The 21377-nt window shown below is 38.7% G+C and overlaps 1 protein-coding gene across 4 annotated transcripts in view; it reads left to right on the forward strand.

Moving 5' to 3' along the window:
• The window catches only part of CACNA2D3 (calcium voltage-gated channel auxiliary subunit alpha2delta 3), an 802825-nt gene that overhangs the window by 246670 nt on the left and 534778 nt on the right, over nt 1-21377 (forward strand). The window lies entirely within an intron of this gene.

Genomic DNA, 21377 nt, shown 5'->3' on the forward strand with positions numbered 1-21377 from the left:
ATTTAATCATGAACATGCTTCAAACAAAATAAAATTAAAAAGAAAAAAATAAAAAAGAGTCATCAAAACCATAAAATGTGGGCAAGGATGTTAGGAAATAAATAACCCTTTTTGTTTGTTTGTTTGTATGTTTCTCTTCTTAATTTTAATATAATAATGAAGTGTTTGAACTTACAGGACCATCAGGCTAAAACACACAATTATAGGAAGGGGTTAGCTTACTTAAAAAACAGGGCAACCACAAGCCAAAACCAAATATTGCATCTGCAAAAAATGAAAAAAAAAAAAACCAAAAAACAAAAACACTCAAGCAGATAATAACAGGAGACCATCCAACCAAAAAAAAAAAAAAAAAAAGGAAGAATGGAGAACCATAGAATCAACTGGAACACGAGGTTCAAAATGGCAATAAATAACCATCTATCAATTATCACCTTAAATGTCAATGGACCGAATGCCCCAATCAAAAGACACAGAGTGGCTGAGTGGATAAAAAGGCAAAAACCTTCAATATGCTGCCTACAAGAAACTCACCTTAGGACAAAGGATACATATAGATTGAAAGTGAAAGGGTGGGAAAAATATTTCACGCCAATAGACATGACAGAAAAGCAGGAGTCGCAACGCTCATATCAGACAAAATAGACTTTAAAACAAAAGACATAAAGAAAGACAAAGAAGGACACTACTTAATGATTAAGGGATCCATCCAAGGAGAGGATGTTACTATCGTCAACATTTATGGCCCAAATATAGGAGCACCCAGATACATACAACAAATATTAACATTCATAAAAGGAGATATTGATGAGAATACAATCATAGTAGGAGACCTTAATACCCCCCTCACAGCAAGGGACAGATCCTCCAGACAGAAAACCAATAAAGCAACAGAGATCCTAAAGGAAACAATAGAAAAGTTAGACTTAATTGATATCTTCAGGACACTACATCCAAAAAAATCAGAATACACATTCTTCTCAAATGCTCATGGAACATTCTCAAGAATCGACCACATATTGGGACACAAAGCTAACCTCAATAAATTTAGGAGCATAGAAATTATCTCAAGTATCTTCTCTGACCACAATGCCATGAAATTAGAAATCAACCATGGGAAAAGAAATGACAAAAAAACCTACTACATGGAGACTAAACCACATGCTACTAAAAAACCAATGGGTCAATGAGGAAATCAAGAAGGAAATTAAAAACTACCTTGAAGCAAATTTAATGAAAACACAACCTCTCAAAATCTATGGGATGCTGCGAAAGCAGTGCTCAGAGGGAAATTTATAGCAATACAGGCCTTTCTCAAAAAAGAAGAAAGATCCCAAGTTGACAACTTAACCCTCCACCTAAGTGAATTAGAAAAAGAAGAACGAAAAAGACCTAAAGTCAGCAGAAGGAAGGAAATTATAAAGATCAAAGAAGAAATCAATAAAATAGAGATTCAAAAAACAATAGAGAAAATTAATAAAACCAAGAGCTGGTTCTTTGAAAAGGTAAACAAAATCGACAAACCCCTGGCCAGACTCACTAAAAAGAGGAGAGAAAGAACCCAAATAAACAAAATTATAAATGAAAAAGGAGAAATCACAATGGATACAGCAGAAATACAATAAACCATAAGAGAATACTATGAACAACTATACGGCAATAAGTTTGACAATCTGGAAGAAATGGACAATTTTCTAGAATCTTACAGCCTGCCAAAACTGAATCAAGCAGAAACAGACCAACTGAACAAACCGATCACTAGAAATGAAATTGAAGAGGTCATAAAATCACTCCCTACAAATAAAAGTCCAGGACCAGATGACTTCACAGGTGAATTCTATCAAACATATAAAGAGGAATTGGTGACCATCCTCCTTAAACTCTTTCAAAGGTTGAAGAAGAAGGAATACTCCCAAAGACATTCTATGATGCCACCATCACCCTAATTCCAAAACCAGACAGAGATACCACCAAAAAAGAAAACTATCGCCCAATATCTATGATGAATATAGATGCAAAAATTCTCAACAAAATCTTAGCCAACCGAATCCAACAACATACCAAAAAAATTATACACCATGACCAGGTTGGGTTCATCCCAGGTTCACAAGGGTGATTCAACATACTCAAATCAATCAGCATCATACACCACATTAACAAAAAAAAGGTCAAAAATCATATGATCATCTCAATAGACGCAGAAAAAGCATTTGACAAAGTCCAACATCCATTCATGATCAAGACCCTCGCCAAAGTGGATATAGAGGGAGCATTCGTGAATATAATCAAAGCCATTTATGAGAAACCCACAGCAAATATAATCCTCAATGGGGAAAAACTGAAAGCCTTCTCACTCAAATCTGGAACAAGACAGGGATGCCCACTCTCACCACTGCTCTTCAACATCGTTTTGGAAGTCTTAGCCACAGCAATTAGACAAAAGAAATCAAAGGCATCCATATAGGAAGAGAAGAGATCAAACTGTCACTGTATGCAGATAACATGATACTATACATAGAAAACCCTAAGGACTCAACCCCAAAACTCCTTGAACTGATTAATAAATTCAGCAAAGTGGCAGGATATAAGATTAACATTCAGAAGTCAGTTGCATTTCTGTATACCAGCAATGAAATATTAGAAAAGGAATACAAAAATACGATACCTTTTAAAATTGCACCTCACAAAATCAAATACCTCGGAATACACCTGACCAAGGAGGTAAAGGACATATATGCCGAGAACTATAAAACTTTCATCAAAGAAATCAAAGAAGATGTAAAGAAATGGAAAGATATTCCATGTTCCTGGATTGGAAAAATCAATATTGTAAAAATGGCCATACTACCCAAAGCAATCTATAGATTCAATGCAATCCCTATCAAATGACCCATGACATTTTTCACAGAACTAGAACAAACAATCCAAACATTTATATGGAACCACAAAAGACCCAGAATCGCCAAAGCAATCCTGAGAAACAAAAACCAAGCAGGAGGCATAATTCTCCCAGACTTCAAGATACACTACAAAGCCACAGTCATCAAAACAGTGTGGTACTGGTATCAAAACAGACAGACAGACCAATGGAACAGAATAGAGAACCCGGAAATAAACCCTGACACCTATGGTCAATTAATCTTTGACAAGGGAGGCAAGAACATAAAATGGGAAAAAGAAAGTCTATTCAGCAAGCATTGCTGGGAAACCTGGACAGCTGCATGCAAAGCAATGAAGTTCGAACACACCCTCACACCATGCACAAAAATAAACTCAAAATGGCTGAAAGACTTAAATATACGACAGGACACCATCAAACTCCTAGAGGAAAACATAGGCAAAACATTCTCTGACATCAACTTCATGAATATTTTCTCAGGTCAGTCTCCCAAAGCAATAGAAATTAGAGCAAAAATAAACCCATGGGACCTCATCAAACTGAAAAGCTTTTGCACAGCAAAGGAAACCAAAAGAAAACAAAAAGACAACTTACAGAATGGGAGAAAATAGTTTCAAATGATGCAACTGACAAGGGCTTAATCTCTAGAATATATAAACAACTTATACAACCCAACAGCAAAAAAGCCAATCAATCAATGGAAAAATGGGCAAAAGACCTGAATAGACATTTCTCCAAAGAAGATACACAGATGGCCAGCAAACACATGAAAAAATGCTCAACATCGCTGATTATAAGAGAAATGCAAATCAAAACTACCATGAGATACTACCGTGAGATACCACCTCACACCAGTCAGAATGGCCATCATTAATAAGTCCACAAATAACAAGTGCTGGAGGGGCTGTGGAGAAAAGGGAACCCTCCTGCACTGTTGGTGGAAATGTCAACTGGTACAGCCACTATGGAGAACAGTTTGGAGATACCTTAGAAATCTATACATAGAACTTCCATATGACCCCGCAATCCCACTCTTGGGCATCTATCCAGACAAAACTCTACTTAAAAGAGACACATGCACCCGCATGTTCATTGCAGCACTATTCACAATAGCCAGGACATGGAAACAACCCAAATGTCCATCGACAGAGGATTGGATTCGGAAGATGTGGTATATATACACAATGGAATACTACTCAGCCATAAAAAGGAATGACATAATGCCATTTGCAGCAACATGGATGGAACTAGAGAATCTCATCCTGAGTGAAATGAGCCAGAAAGACAAAGACAAATACCATATGATATCACTTATAACTGGAATCTAATATCCAGCACAAATGAACATCTCCTCAGAAAAGAAAATCATGGACTTGGAGAAAAGACTTGTGGCTGCCTGATGGGAGGGGGAGGGAGTGGGAGGGATCAGGAGCTTGGGTTTATCAGACACAACTTAGAATAGATTTACAAGGAGATCCTGCTGAATAGCATTGAGAACTTTGTCTAGATACTCATGTTGCAACAGAACAAAGGGTGGGCGAAAAAAAATGTAATTGTAATGTATACATGTAAGGATAACTTGATCCCCTTGCTGTACAGTGGGAAAAAATAAAAATAAAAAAGAATCTTAGAGTGTAAACATTGTCTTTCAAAAGTTTATAATTTCTATGGCTTAATTATATTGCCACCATTCCCATTCTAAATCAACATAAAGATATTAATATTAACAAATTTAAAGACAAAAATACAACTTTATAACAGTGGTAATTGATTTTTTTTTTTTTTTGAACAGTCAACTTTCTAGTTCAGAGGGAAATAAAGGGCATTATTTGTTCCTCCCATAATTATCTTTTATTTGTCTATGCAACTTTTTCGTATTAGCGACCCTCTTTTCTCTTTACTACTTATGTGTTTAGAAATCTTGGATTTTTATCTCTAATTTCATCAATGAAGAACAATCTAATAAAATGCCTTTGTGTTTTCTCCATTGTCCTATCTTGCTACAACATTCTTCTTTCTATCATGACCATGTATACCTTAATGTGTAAGTAATAGTGGTTGGAGAAGTCTAAAATGTTGCTTTAGAAAGCCCTTTCTTTCCTACCAACGCCAATGGTTCTTTTGTGATTCTTTTTAACCTTGGGTTTTCTCAATTGGGCTTCCTCAAAACTGGGAGTATTTGTTTAAAATAAATATTTGTTAATAACATAATTTTAAAATATATTTCAAACATAGTAAAATACCATCAATTCAAGGTTTATTAAATGTTCCAATTAAACAAATACTTTCAAATTTCACTTTCATTGTTTCTTCATCACAGTGTGATTGTAATGTTTCAGGCATCAGCTAGTTTGGAAAGGGGATGTTTTGGAACATCAGGGCCCTCTGCCATATCTGTAATTAAGTTAGAAAAACAGTGGTTCTGTTAATCATAGTATCAGAATCCCACAGTACATTTCCAGAAACTGTAGTGTCGTTCATTAAGATGGCTCACTGCAGAGGTCACTGGCAGATCCCAGAAGTTATTTCAGGGTCTTTCTCTAGCAGATTCTTTGGCAGCAATAGGAATACCCTCAGATTGCTAATTTTTCACCAAGGAGCTTGTAGTCTAGAAATTTGTGAACTGCTATTGAATTTTTAAAGCAAAACTTGAATCTGGTGGCAATACAGAAAGTAGACACCTCAAGAGAAAATTTTGATCTCGGGCGTTCCCTGGTGGCTCAGTGGGTTAAGGATCCAACGTTGTCACTGCTTTGGCTCTGTTATGGCTATAGTGTGAGTTCAGTCCCTGGCCTGGGAACTTCTGCATGCTGTGGATGCAGCCAAAAAAGAAAAAGAAAGAGAAATTTTTAGTCTCATTTGAGTCTGTTGATAAAGCACCTGGTATGTACCCAGATGAATTAATTTTCACCTTTTCTACCTTTGGTTTACTTTGTGGTGTAGGTCTTCGTTGCATATGTAATTCCAAGCACATGCCTTTGCTATAGTAACCCTAATTCTTCAAATTAAAAAGTGCTCATCACTAATTATTTTAGGACTTTTCTATTTGCTGGTTAATTAAGACCAATAGAATATAGTAATAATGATGAGAGTAATAGGTGTCATTATATACTAGGGCTTAAAGACTTCCCAGGCATTACTTCATTTAGCTCTTCTCCCCACAATCCTACGAGATAGATACTGTTATTGTCTCTGTCTTATATAAGGAGAAACTAAATGGGCCCAAGGTTATACAACAGTTGGTGAATGTGCCAAAATTCATACCCAAGACGGTATGGCCTCAGAAGACCAGTTATGTTGCCTTGTGGAACCACAAATTGTAATACTGACCTTCATTTGCCCTGGATAGAATCTTATAAAGAAAGAAATTTAAGATTAACATTCCTGTGGGCTGTTTAAAAAGTCTATCAAATACATGAAGAAGAAATTTTCTAGAGTGGTAAATTCTGATCCACAAACCTATGTAATAAAATCCTCTTTTAATAAGATACAATGATTTAGTAAAAATGATTAAGCATCACTTTCCGATTTTATTAGAAAAGTACATAAGGGCTCCTTCATCTGGCATTGGATGTATTATCTACATAGTAACCAGTGCAACTTTTTAAAACACAGTAGGGCCAGGTAACTTATTGCTTAGACTTACAGTTTGCTCACATTTAGAATAAAATATCGATGACGTACCACAAACCTGACAGAGCACCACACAACTTGCTTAAGATTGCAGGTGGGTTAGCAGCCACTTCCAACCTTCTCCTTTGTGTTCCTGTCTGACTCCTTCTGTTCTTTGAACTCCCCTGTAGGGTTTGTTTATTTTCTGTCTCTTCCAGCAAAACATAAGCTCCATAAGAGGAGGCACCTGACATCTAGTTGCTATGAGCACAAATATTGTTAGAATTAATAGAAATTCATAATGGTGATACGTTCACTAAAATCCACAGCTTGACTGGTAATCATCAGTTGTTAGTAATTCATGAAGTTGTCATCTGTTTTCTTCATTTAGAAAAGGCTGAGGAATCCCCACTGTGGCTCAGCAGTAATGAACCCGAATAGCATCCGTGAGGATGTGGGTTCAATCCCTGGCCTCACTCAGTGGGTTAGGGATCCAGTGTTGTCATGAGCTGTGGTGTAGGTCACAGATGTGGCTCAGATCCCATGAAGCTGTGGCTGTGGTGTAGGCCAGCAGCTCTAGCTCCAATTCAACCCCTGGCCTGGGTACTTACTCATGTCATGGGTACAGCCCTAAAAAGCCAAAAAAAAAAAAAAAAAAGAAAAGGCTGATTCTTTCTTGAAATAAATACTTATATCTTGACCAGAAGTGATTTAATTATTGCTCTAATATTCAACATTTTCATATATTAATGACAGCTTTTATCGAAACAGTTGGCTTTTGTTGCTACTTGTAAAATTCATGAATTGGTAATTTTCTTCATCCAAATGAGATTTTTTTCTGCCATTTAATATGCAGTTACCAAATGTATGAATATACTAATTATGAACATGATAATTGATTAATTATAGTTAATGAATATTATATGAAATGAGTATTTATCAAGTTATTAAGCAGATATATTCTGTTAGAGAAAATATCTTTAAAATTGGAAAGAAGAAAAATTAGAAGGGAAATATGTTTTCACAGCTCAGATTTCCTCTCTTGGGCAGGTCCCCACCCACCTTCCCAGCTCCTATAATCAGAGCTACGGATACCATATGTCTGTGTCAGGGACAGCCTCTTATAATACAAGTAGGAATTCAGAGGAGACATAATCAGCCTCTAAAAATGAGTATTTGACAGCAAAAATGGGTGTGACTTGAGGTCATATCTGAATCTTTGTGTTCACCAGAAATCGACTTCTAATGTTATCATCTCTTAGAATACCTTTCAAAGCTGTAAATGTCAGGCCCTCATGGAAAATCCTAGATCTTACATTTTGCTTGTCCACAGCAAAATAAAACAACAAAATAAAGTCTTCAAAACAAAACTGCTTTTCTCATGGTAATAGTCATTAATGGTAGAGAAAAGAAGTAATTTTTTTCCCTCGGAGTATTGCATTAGTAGCCAGGGCCTTGAAGTTTTGCTAATCAGCTTTGTGACCATGGGAAGGTCATGTTTCCTTTCGGACTTCATGTTACCTCAGGTAGATGAGGGGGTGGGCCTGGTTTGATTTTTCCTGCTGGATCTAGAGTTGTGTAAGTCTGTGAGGTTGTGGTGTTTTTACATGGAAAGGATAACAGTTATTTTTCCATAGGTTATAAGCATATTCTTTTAGGAAATTCAGCAGCTTAGCATCGTTACAGACATAGCATTGTCTTAAAGGAAACACCTCTGAGAATCAATCTCTCTGTTCTTTCTTTCCCCCCCAAATAGATATACGCTTCCTACTTTAAACTGAAACAGGGGGTTCTCTTGTGGCACTGCGGGCTAAGGATCTAGCATGGTCACTGCTGTGGCCCAGGTTTGATCTCTGGCCCCAGGAACTTTCACATGCCATGGGCGTGCCACCCCTCAAAAGAAATTAGGAACCAAATTAAACCTTTGCTTTTGCCTTATTTGGCTGTGATTACATCATACATGTGAATGTATTTATTCGTAATTGATCCTTCTTCGTAAAAGTTTCAGGTGGCTGAGAACATATAGCCACGATGAAAACATTTTTTCCCCTAGGATTTAAAGTCTTTTGTCTTATTCTATATGAGTTTGGCTGAAATGTAGTGGTTGTTTTGATTAAAAGAAGCATGACTGGAGAGGAAGAGGAGGAGGAATTACAACTTCTTAATAATATTTTCTGAAACACAGGTCAGGAGAACAGTGGGCCACAAATAGCTTTTGTCTGGTAAAGTGCCTTTTTGATAAAGAGGTAAAAGAGAATTCATCATGTCTGCTTATATTTGCTGTTAACATTCTGGATGAGGTCGTTATTAACTGCTGAGAGAATGTCTTTTGAAGACGGAAAGATAAAGATTTGAATCTTGGCCTTTTTTTTTTTTTTTTTTTTTTTTTTTTTCTTTTCCCTTAGTGGTGGTGAGATCCATGGCAAATTTCCTAGCCTGTTGGAATCTCAGTTCTGTATATTTAGTATGATGATATGCCTCCTGTAAGTGGGTCAGGTTTTTCCAGGGCTTATTTATCTACACGAAATATTTAGTATACTGTCGGGTACAGAACATGATCCCAGTTCAGGGTAACCGTTATCATTACCATGGTCATTATTTTGACCAGTACGCTTGAAATACAAAGAGGGTGATTACGTTTTTACTTACATATGTAGTCTCTGCCTCCTGGACACCTGCGTCCTGTAAGGCAAGGACCACATCTGTATTTTAGCATCATGATCAGAGCTTAGATACACAGCAGCACTCAGTAAATATTTGAAGAAGGACTGAATGACTGAAGGGAAATAAATGAAAGATCATCTCAGGAATTAGATCTCCATTAGGAAAGAGGTTAAAAGTGTCATTTGCCCAGGAGAAAAAAGTGCGATGTTGCCAGAAGAATTGGTAGTAACTTTGCAGCAGGAGGGCGGTGCATGCTCAGAGCCTTAGCCATTTCTAGTCTTCTTGGGACCTTAGTGGATGATAAGATTAGGTGTTTTTTGTACATGGAGTGCCTGAACTCAAATCCTCCTTGGCCACACCTGTGCCTTCTTTTGTGTGTGTGGCAGATGGTAGGAGAGCAGAGAGAGCAAAAGATCTGGAACATTTTCCCTTCATAATCATCAGCCAATTTTGGAGCACCGGGCTAGCTGATTGTTCACGTTTGGTTTCACTGTTGTTTTAAAACAGGTTCCTTTATCTGTCAGAAGAGAAACTCAAACAAGAGACTGCTGTTGGGACAGATTTTATATTCCTCTTCCAATTTCGTTAATGATTTTCAAGGAAATCTCTCACGTAATTGCATAAGCATTCTGCCTTCATTACTAAATACCAGCCATTTATTATATTATACACTCTTTTTTGGCTCTTTGTGCCATTTGTTTCTGGGGCCTTCTGAATTTTAAATAATATTGAACTATAGGTCAGGTGGTTCTGGGTGCATGCCCTCTCATTTAAATTTCCAGGAGCGCCACCATGCTCTTAGAAATGTCTTAGCAGAGATGGATATCTGGAGTCTGGACCTTTATTCATTTCATTTGCAAAGGCAATATAATTATCAGATAAAAAATTCGTAAAATTCTTGTTGGTTTGGAGCCACCTATATTCAACTATAGAGGTCTCATACACCTCAACCCCAGTGGCAGGTTCTGACCCTGAACCTCAGGTTTATTTTTAGGCACCCACATGCACTCATGGTATATGGAGGTTCCCAGGCTAGGGGTCAAATTGGAGCTGTAGCTGCCAGCCTACCCCACAGCCACAACAACACCAGATCTGAGCCTCATCTGCGACCCAGACCACAACTCACAGCAATGCCAAATCCTTAACCCACTGAGTGAGGCCAGGGATTGTACCCACACCCTCATGGATCCTAGTTGGGTTCGCTAACCACTTAGCCACGACGGGAACTCCCAGTTATTATTATTTAAGAGGAGTTCCAAGGTCTTGACTCAGAATCACAAGGTGTGCCTTTAACTTTAGACTGTCAGGTGAGGTAGCATTGTGGGGGCTCTGATGACTGTATTTAATCCTCACACCAATCTGGTGGGGGTAGGTACTGTGATGCCCCCACTTCATGAATGAATAAAACTGGCATTCAGAGAAGTTAAATAAGTTATGTAAAGTTACACGGGGGAGTGGTGAATCTGGGAATTAGAAATTAACTGGTTTTGATTCCATGAACAGTATGCTTTCCAGAAAGTGTTTGTGAATATTTACCTTCCCCATCTTTATTTGATCTGATGTTGATGAGTGATTGGAAATTATAAGGAATTTTTAAAGTAGACTACCAGAAGTACAAGATGAATTCAGTTGAGTCAGGTAGCTGTTGTTCTTATTTTCTTGCTTTATCAGGCTGTTGTATTGTCTCCTTCTGTTTTTGATGCTATTATTCCTATATTTTCTGAAATCACCCTTTACAAGCCAAGTAATGCTTCCTAGGGTGGGACTCTGATTCCAGATGAAGAAAGAAGTATTTCTAGTGGTGTAGTGAGCTTGGTGGTGGTGTGTGGGATCAACTGTCATTTGCAGCATTGCTATACCAGGGCCCTGAGTATTCATTCGTTCGTTCGTTCATTACTTTCTTGAATCTACCTGCAAAGGAAAAGATTCTAGAATATCTCCCCTGGGACTTAGGATAGCAGGCAGGGAGCCAACAGCAGTTGGAGGTGCTTTATACAGTGAGTCAGACATGCTGTTCTCTCTGTTTCCTTCCTCTGGCTTTTTTCTATTCTCTTTAATAGACAAAAGATGGGGAAAAGCCAGAGCAGGTGACACCCGCTCTTGAGCAAGGAGGGCCTTAGGGGTCCCTTGAGAGTATATGCAGATGGGATTTACGTTATTGATGTATATGCTTCCAATGTGGCAGAAACCAGCTGTGGATCTACAAAGGTCACCTGGATTCCACAAGGGTAGAGCAGCTGTTGGCGGATTTGCTTTTCTGGGAGAGGCAACTATTTCCTGCTGCATGGTTATCATGTCAAAGGTTGGGAACCAGAGCACATAGGCAATAAGGATTTGATGAATACATATGAGAAGAGGAGATTCAAGCCACTGAGCAGCATATCGCCCCTAGGCTATTTCAAGATAGTGAGAGATACAAGGGAGGAAATTTCAGGTGATCATGGAAGAGAATATCTTCGAAGGGCATTGGGGTGAGATAGGTCTTTTCCAGTGTTTCCTACAGCAGATGGGTGGTCCACCTCATGGGGAGATTCATTATCACCTCTCAGGTTTGTCCATTGTCTTTTTTTTATAATTTACTTATAGTTTTAAATATACAATTTAGCCTGCCCTTGTGTGCAGAGAGGACATGCTTTTAATTTATTCTTTGCTTCTAATTGTAGTGTGCATGTCAGGGTTCACTGGCTAGAGAGAGAACGACCCTGCTTTTGTAAAGTAGTTAATTGGACCTGGTAACGATTACTGCCAGAAATCCCTGGAGGGGGGTGCTGGTGCCCAGCATCCTCCCTCATGGCTGTTTGCAGCATCTAGCATGCTGGGACAATGAGGATTTTCTACAAAGAAACAGTAGATTGGAGTTCATGTACCTGGCTTAAAGACACACCTCCTCCATGGTGGTCCCCAAAATATTACAATAAGAACTCCTCCATATCAATCTACTGCAAAGAAGCAATAGAAAAATGGGCAATGGATATGTGCAGTCACTTGACAGGAGTAGAATTATATGGACGAAGAAAAGATTATCTCACTAGTAATTAAGGAAAAGTAAATTAAAGCAGTGAAAGAGCATTTTTACTAATCAGGTGGCAAAACCATAATAATGATGACTATAATAATATCAAATATTGATAAAGGCCTTCGGAACTGGAACTCTCCTGGTCCAGCCACACTGCAGGTCAGCTTTGCAGAAGCTTATAAAAAACTGAAAGTGCACAGACCTTGCGAATCATCACTCCACATCTTGCATGTGCTTACAGAAACACTAGCACTTGTGTACCAGAATACAGCATTCTGTGATTTAGCAGAAATCCACAAACTAAGTTTCTACCTCTGTGGGGGAGGCCAATGAGACTATATTGTGTCCATGGAGTAGGAATTCTAAATTGAAGCTAAAAGGGATGAAGCAGATTAGCATGTAATAGCAAGGGCAATGCCCAGAACATATTGTTAACTTTAAAAAGAAAAGGCACAATTTAGAATTAATTGTACAATGTGAGAAAAAGAAAAGAATGTATACATGTATGTGTGATTGGGTCACCTTGCTATGCAGTAGAAAATTGACAGAACACTGTAAATCAGCTCTAATAGAAAAAATAAAAATCATTATAAAAAAACAATGTGATATTATTTAGGTTAAAAAGAAAAGTAGTGTAAGATGATGAGTGAATGTCTGTATATGTCCTTTATTACAGAGGAAAATGTCTGTTGGTAGTCCCTGGGGAGGGGGCTGGCATTAGCAGTGCTGTTGAAGAGGACATGAATCTTATCTGGGATGCTTATTCCATTTTTCTATGGAAATTATTTGGGATGATCAAAATTGAATTTCTAAAAGTGTGTTTTTAATTTTTTTAAGAGAAAAAGAAGAGATGAATTAGTGGGCAAATATCCATTAGATCTGCTACTTGCGTCATGGTCGTCTCAGAGGGAAGCAAAGATGAGAGCTGCCCACAGCAGGTGCTTGGAACTATTCACTTCCATTTTATTATCAGGACCCTAGCTCCTGGAGGGGTTTTGGTGATGATTAAGTGAGACTATGTGGTTTGCTCTCCCTTGCATCCTCAGCCCTGAGCACATTGCCTAGAATGAAGCTGGCACTGAAGAAACGTGCTATGAATTGGTATTGAAGGTGGAGATAGGTGTGGAGTGCTTTGCTGACTTCTTGTAGGCATGTAACTGGTGATACATTGTCATCATCTGCCTTACAGTCAGAAGTATCCTGGCTTCTGATTCTGGACAGTGGATGCTGTACGTAGGCTTTGGGTTTGCTGAAGTCTGCACTTGTCTCCTGAGTAGAAAGGCCCTCAGCATGTATAAGAGAGGGACATCCAGCACCCTCCCACTTGAGGCTTTAGTCAAAACTGCTCAGAGCATTAGATCCAGGACCAGCTTCATGGCCCATGACACGTATGGGCACATCAGGCTCCATGCTCAGAAGGGCCCCAAGCTTCATTTAATGCTCTGCTATTGGCGTCTTGATATTCTTAATGATTTTTTGAACAAGAAACCCTGCAAATTATGTAGTCAGCCATGGTCAGAGTGACTTATGGGGCCTGCCCTGGGCTAGGCTGTGAGGAGAGTTAGTGAGAACCTTAGAGCCTATTGGAGGAGAAGATTCTGCCCTGTGGCTCCATGAAAAGCAGAGGGCTCTGATGTTGAAGTAACAAAAACAGCTCTTTATAACAGTGTGAACTTTCAAGTTCCTCCAAGGAGGCCACAGAATCTGTTTGTGTTTTTGCCCTAAGGGCAACAACTACTTCTTCCTTTTGTGTCTGAATGCACATTAGACCACAGTCCCTGATGGGCCTGCACTCTCTGAAGGAAGCTTTACCACTGACTGCTGAAGACGACAAGGCTTTAATCCTACCAGTAGGTGACTGTTTTGCATTTCACTCAGATCCTAAGCAGATGGAGCCAGGACCTCTGGCAGGCTCTACTCTCTGGGTGATGGAGTAAGTGGCCAGGAGGCAGTCTTCATCACATCTGCAGCAGTTTCTAGTCTGCTGTGGTCCATGGCACTTGGATTTTTCCACACTGCTCTGCTTACCATTTCCATCCTCTCCCTACATCTCTGCATCTCTACATCTCTGCATCCCTGTATCCCTTTATCCCTCACATCCCTGCATCTCTGTATCTCCATATCCCTGGATCTCTGCATCCTCACATGCCTGCATTTCCTGCATCCCTGTATATCAGCATCCCCATGTATTCCACCTCATCACATGCCTGCATCCTGACATCTCTGCATCCCCATATGCCTCACACCCCTGCATCTCTGCCTTCCATTTGTCTTGTTCATGGAGCTGACCCTGGGGATGTAGAAGATAAGTACCCACAGCTGTTTCTTCTCTTTAAAGGAGTTTACTCAATGAAGGAATATGGATTTAGGAGTCAGATCTAATTTCAAAGCCCATGTGGCCATTTAATAGCTGGGTAAGTTCTTAGGCAAGATTCTTAGCTCCTCTGAGCCACAAATTAAGGGTTATATGAGAAAGGGATCTAAGGCACCAGACTCAGTGCTGTTTAAGCACCTTCCCACTCTGCTGCTCTTCTCCTTTTCTGGAATTTTCTAGTATCCCTGTTGTCCCCTCTCCTTCTACTCTATCCCATCTGAATAGCTCTGGGGATACCAAAAATGGTCAGGGCAGAGAGGGCTTGGATTTTCCTCCTAAATGCAGATAAATCAATATACTTACATATCATCCATTACCACTCATGGGGAGCCCCAGTATTCCCTGTGGTTTCAGTGAGTGAGTGCTGAGCTACAAGCACCTTTGGGGTACCAGACCCATGTCAGGCACTGAGAATGCAGGGAAGGGCCAGGTTCCAGCCCCTGAGCACAGCTCTGCCTTGTTAATAGCAGAGAGTAAAGCCTTTGGGAGAGGTTCACTGAATGATCTTGATGCCTTTTCCAAGAATGTGGATTAGAGATTGACACATAGCATCTTTGGGAGCCCAGCTTTCATCTGAGCAGTTCAAACATGGGTATTCTGGCCTTGGACACTTCAGCCACCTTAGGGCACAGTGCAAGTTGGTTGGTTTAAATGAGAGTTGAATTTCTTCTCCTACTCAGACATTTTTATTAAGTGATTATTAAATTCAATTATTTAAATTTAATGATTAGTAGGTATGAATCCTGGATAACTTTTCAGACAGAAGTTGATCTCTGGCATATTGGGCAAGAGAAGACATCAGGAATATGTCTGTATCATAGATTTGCTAGGTGCAGAGAGCTGGTAGACACATTTTTATTTGTATTCTGAAGATAGAGGATGTTTGCAAAGTTTAGTTCAGGCACCAAACTCTTATATAAAATAAATGCATATTTTAAAAATGTCATAAAGTAGCAATAATTTTTATAGCTCAAAATTATCCAGCCTTCCATCTCTGTTATCAACTGCATTTTACGTATTTGTCATAATATTTGCCTTTCCACTTCTTTTAATGGGTCAGGGTATTTTGGAATCAATTACACAATGCTTTTGTTTCTCACATTAGATGTACCATCAATTCTTTTCTTAAATATTTTGTATATTAAAAATAACTTCTTAGGTGACATTAATTATGATACACATGCTGCCGAGCTATTCTTCCCTAGTGATATTAATGATAGTGTTTCAGCTTTCCTGACTGTCTCTGTTATTAACCCATCATAAATACCAGCCCCAATTAGTGTGCAGAAGTGAAATCAGTTGAGAAGTGGAATGTATGTGCAGCAAATAAAGAGTTGATGCTGTGTCTTTCCTCAACGAACAACTGAATTTTGTCATCTGTCAAATCTGAATTCTTAATTCTTTTTGTGTAAAAATGCATACTCTGATTTTTTTCCCGCATTTTACAAAATAATTTATAATCACAGTTGGTGATGTCTGTTTGCAAAATCTTATGATTTGATTTCTTTCCATTCTGTTAAGTCAGAAAATCCTATTTTTATTCAAAGATATTATGCTGTGTAGTTCCTTATTAATGTCTGCTTGTACTCCCTATTTTTGTGCCTTTCTTTGTTCTTGGTTTTTCCCTTTTTTCTCTCCCCCAAGCCTTTACCTTTCCTTCCCTCCTCCCCTCTCTAACTCCCTTCCTCCTTCCCTCTCTCTGCTTCACTCCCTCCTCTTTCTTTTCTCTTGTCCCTTTGTTTTGGAGACCAAGCCTACTGTTGACTTGCTTGGTGTATGCTTTCTGCCGGGTCATTTGGCTTTGCAGAGTATCAGAGAGTCCTGACACTTTTGGATTATCAATACATATCTATTGACTAATAAAACGTTTCATAAAACAGATTTTTCAAAGGGCATAACAGAGAGAAGCTTTTAAATTAGCAAACATCTTGGGCACACGTGCTCCCCTCGGGTCTTCTTTCCAGAAAATAGCTGTTCTTTTGGTTGTTTAAGATGTGCACCTGGGGCAGGGTGGGGGTGTGTGTGGGGTGGTTTACATCCATGGATTGCGCTTGGTGTGAGCTTTGGAATAGGTATCCAAAAGTAGTGATCTTCAAATCAAGATGCTTTTAAAGGGAAAGAAGAGCTATTGATAATTGCTCCTGGACAATAGTTATAAACCAGGATTACGGTAGGCAAACGGGTAGGATGGCCAGATGAAATATAGATACTCTGTTGAATTTGAAATTTAAATATAACTGGGAGTCCTGTGTTTTTATTTGTTATCCTGGCAACCCTATTTGTAGTTATAAACACATGGGACATGCTCCCTGCCTGCAGGTGCTTCTAGTCCAGTTATCCTAGCCAGGTTATCAGTCTCAGGGACCATGCTGATTACTTAACAGGTTACAACCCTGGAAGGTGGGTGGTGCTTTCCCACTTCACATGGGGAGGATTAACAGGTAATACTATCTCCAAGGTCAGATAGCTGGGACCTGCAAGGTAGGGCAGAGAACTGGGAGTCTGGACCAGGACCTCAGATCCTACTACCTTCAAAGCCCTGCCTTCCCTCTCCCAAACCCTCCTTCCTTCCAACCAGCATGTGACAGCACCGAACTCCTTTTGCATGTTTTATAAGAGATCCTGCAAGTGAAAAGTCTTCAGTGTTACTTCTCCACTGCTGGATCTTCCAGGCAGCAGGAGGCAACCAGCTGTTTTCACTGTATCAAACCCAATGCATGTCATGCAGAAAAAATGTCAAGTCATTTTGAAAAATATCTGAAGCATAATGTGCTTGACAGGGGTGAAACAGCATTGGCCATAGTCACGTAATTACTACCTCAGTGTTTGTTTACCATGTGGCCCTCTCTTCTTCCACTAGAATTAAATCAATCTGAGCAACAACGCAGCCTTATAAAGCCTAGGTCTCAGCCGGTACAAAGTCAGACTTTCTCAGGTTCTTCCTACGCATGATCCTTGCCAGGTTGACTAAGCAACTTAACAGTTTCCTCCACATTCCTATCTTCAGACTAAACTCAGACAGACTTATTGAATTAAAGCAAATGGAGGTCACCTCTCTCTCTCCCTCTCTTCTCTCTCTCTCTCTCTCCATATATATATATATATATATATATATATAGCGTGTGTGTGTGTGTGCGTGTGTGCCAACGAAAAATGTTAAGATAGGGTGAGGCTCTGAAGTCCAAGATCTGATTTGAATTTAAGCTGCCGCCAGACACCGTAATATTGCCATCCACTAGATGTCGCTGATGATTCACACCAGTGCAACTGTGAGCCCATTTCTGGATGTTAAAAAAAATCCTTAAAAATGTCAAGCCAGAACTAAAAATCTGAACTTCCAAGTATTTCTTTTTTTTTTTTAACCTTTTAGTTTTTAATATCTTCTCTGTATTCATCCAAAGGGGCCTTCTTTCTCCTTTCACTGATCTCTCTCTACCTTTCTGAATTTAGCAAAAACACAAGAAGAATAAAAGGAAAGAAACTGTCTCAGTTTCTGTGTATGTTGCTTTTTGTTTGTTTGCTTGCTTTTGAATTTTTTCTGACACTCCTCAGACGTCATTTCCTTGATGCTTTTGGTTAGTGTGTATTAACATAACTTATCCAGTTACTCTAGGTTTCCTATACCCAGTGAAGTTGATTTGCCTTTTACAGATCTGTGTTTGGTTTACTTCAAAAAAGGAGAAATATGTCTTTACTGCTGGGGGTTTGCCCCTGACAATAGGAGGGATGAGATGGTTTTTGTAGTCCAAGGAGGCTAAGTCTTTGGTCAGCCATTCTGGTGTAAAGACTCAAGCTGGAGAGATGCTCCCAGAGGAAGATGGGTGGTTGGAAGCAGAGGTAATGAAGCCATTCCCTCTGGTATACAAAGTCAGTTCTAGGCTGGATAGTAACAGCAAAAGCGGAAAGGCTGGCAGCTGCTATAGATTTCCACTCCTAATGAGCTACATTTTTTCCCCTAGAGCATGGCTAATAGGGGATGAGATCGTCAGATTTAAAAAGGGGATGTTAAAAGAAAGTAAGGATAGCTTTAATCAAACTGAAAAATTATAAAACTAATTTTTAGAAAAGCTTGAGACCCATGTAAAGTTATTTTGTAAGTATTATAATAGCAAGCTGTGCTTTTTCTTTATTTTTTTCTTAAAGAGTAGAGAAATCTTTTTTTGGTGGGGGCACACTCGAGGCACATGGAAGTTCCCAGGCTGGGGGTCCAATCAGAGCCACAGCTGCTGGCCTACACCACAGCCACAGCAATGTGAGATCCGAGCCATTTCTGTGACCTACACCACAGCTCACAGCAATGCCGGATCCCCAACCCACTGAGTGAGGTCGGGGATCAAACCCCCATCCTCATGGATATTAGTCAGATTTGTTTCTGCTGCACCACCACAGGAGCTCCAATCTCCTGTTTTTTAAGCCACAAAACTCTTGGTGTGGGAATATGTGTTGGGGGAGTGTCAGAGCCTGATATTAGATTGGGCATTTCGTCTAGAGCCTGTCTTCAGTGCAGGGGAGCCCTGCTGGTGTAGTACCTTCTGTAAGAGTGGTCTTAAGCTTCTCAGCTGTACATGAGATTTCAGTAAGAGTTGAAAGGGACTAGCAGATGTCCTGGGGGTTATACCAGGGTGGTGCTTTATGGATGACTGTAGAGTGAATGGCCCTTTGCCAAGCTCTTCTGCTTATCTCCAGTACCTGCTTTGGTACATTTTTTTTTTTTTTTTTTTTTTTTTTTTGGCTGTAGACTTTTCTTGGAATGAAGCACTTGCTTGGGTTAATTTTTAAAATAATCTTTTATGGATTTCATTATATTGCTGAAAATGTAACATCCATGAAGTAAGAATAATGTAGGGTTAAATTTCCCAGCCTTTGAAAGAAAAACGCCCAAATTCGCTGATTATAATCTGACATTCTCTTTAGAATTTTAAGGGATGAATGCCCTATAAATGCCTACTCGACTGTACAGTGGATAGAGAATTGGGGGAAAAGAAGCCACAATGCAGTATCAAAACACAAAACACTTCCTGAGTTTCCCTACAGTATGAATTAATCATATTTGATACTAATTGTGTCCTTGCTACACAACAACTTCCTGTGTAAATTGTGGGAAAATACGAAAACATTTCAAAGCCCCAAGCACGTTTTACAGTTCGCTGTATATGTGATTTGTTATTTGCTAGGTATCCCTTTCAATACAAATTATTCTCTGCAGATTTACCAAGACGCAGTATTGCTATTTTTCATTTTTCGAAAGATTACTAATATTTCCCTTCCCCTCCAATCCCTTTAAAATGTAAAAAGTATTGGGGTTAGGTCAGTAACATAGCTTTGATCGAGCTGTTGGGCTCATTTAGAATTATTTGTGCGTTTATTATTAAGATCTCCAGTGAATTGTTTGACTTTTGTAATTTATAACTCTTTGTCCCAGAGCCAACATTTGGAATTTAAACTACCAAGAAATCATTTTTTATATCTTTGATTAAAGCTCCTCTTCCAACTCAGCATACTCAGAAGTTGGCCTAGTCCTAAACATGGTTTAGTTTCCTGATGGATCTTGGGTACTCTGGGTCCCTCAGATATGCCGTGGGTTTACCCTGCAGTGAAGTCCAAAACCAGACAGACCTTTGAGTTTTCTCCAGACCTGTAATGCCCTCCGCAACAAGCACTTTCAGACTAGAGTGATAACCTTAGATCTATGAAGACACTATCAGTAGAGGGTTCCTCTACATTTATTTGATTATTGTGGAGGTTTACTGGAAAATTAATTATTTCATAGAATAGTTAATATAAGTAATATGACACTGTATTATTAACAATATATATAAATACAATAAAGTATAATTGATTGATTCATTACTTATAGTACAAGATCATATAATATATATATTATTCAATGTATATCCTTCAAATAACTTAACCTTGTAGCTTTATCTAATCTGTACGTATAAAATGTATTGAAAAAGTTGGTTGTTTGGACCTCATATTCATCTGTAGGGGTTCAGATAAGTTATAGCCATAAAAACTATGATGAAGGTCTATATTCACTGATGTGAAAAGATGGCTACACTACATTCTCAGGCAAAAATAAAATAGAAACTGCAAAATGCTCTTGTACTGTTGTGGTCCCATTTTTACAAATGTATATGTTCATAGACACACATCTAAAAGACTATTTATTCACTGGACTATTAGAATTGTAGCTACTTAAATATTTTTATTTTTCTGTACCTTCTAATTTTTATGATGAAATTATACTACTTTTTATTATGAGAAAATAAACAAGGAAGCTTTTACTTGTTGGGAATAAAAGGTTGTGTTTGTTTTCAATCTCAGTTCATTGTGTGTTTTCAGATGCTGATATCAAAATGTAACTAGAGCAAAAAACGCAGATGTGTTTCTGTAACATTGTGGATTCTAGGATAAAGTGTCATTCTCCAAAATATTGGTATCCATTTTAAAGGAGGAAGAAAAAACATGTTCTCTATCAGTTTGCCCCTGAAAACAAAAGCATTGAAATCATTTTCTCTGCTTCTTCAGAGCCAGTAGGCTCATTTCATGTCTTTCTTCCCACAAGGCTTGATTAGGATTCTCTTAAGGGTTTATCGAAACATTGCATATATATTAGAAATGTGAGGCTTTCAGCATATTCATATTGCTGTTGCTATTTATTATTTTTTTATAAATCACTCCAGGCATTAATCTTAAGAAAGCCTTCCAGGATTTAATTTATTTTAATTAAGATATAACATGAGGATGTAGTAAATGTTGACACTTTGCAAGTTCCCCATTCATGCTGTCTGCATTGTATCTTCTAATTT

Source organism: Sus scrofa, chromosome 13, assembly GCF_000003025.6.
Source record: "Sus scrofa isolate TJ Tabasco breed Duroc chromosome 13, Sscrofa11.1, whole genome shotgun sequence".
NCBI classification, from domain to species: domain Eukaryota; kingdom Metazoa; phylum Chordata; class Mammalia; order Artiodactyla; family Suidae; genus Sus; species Sus scrofa.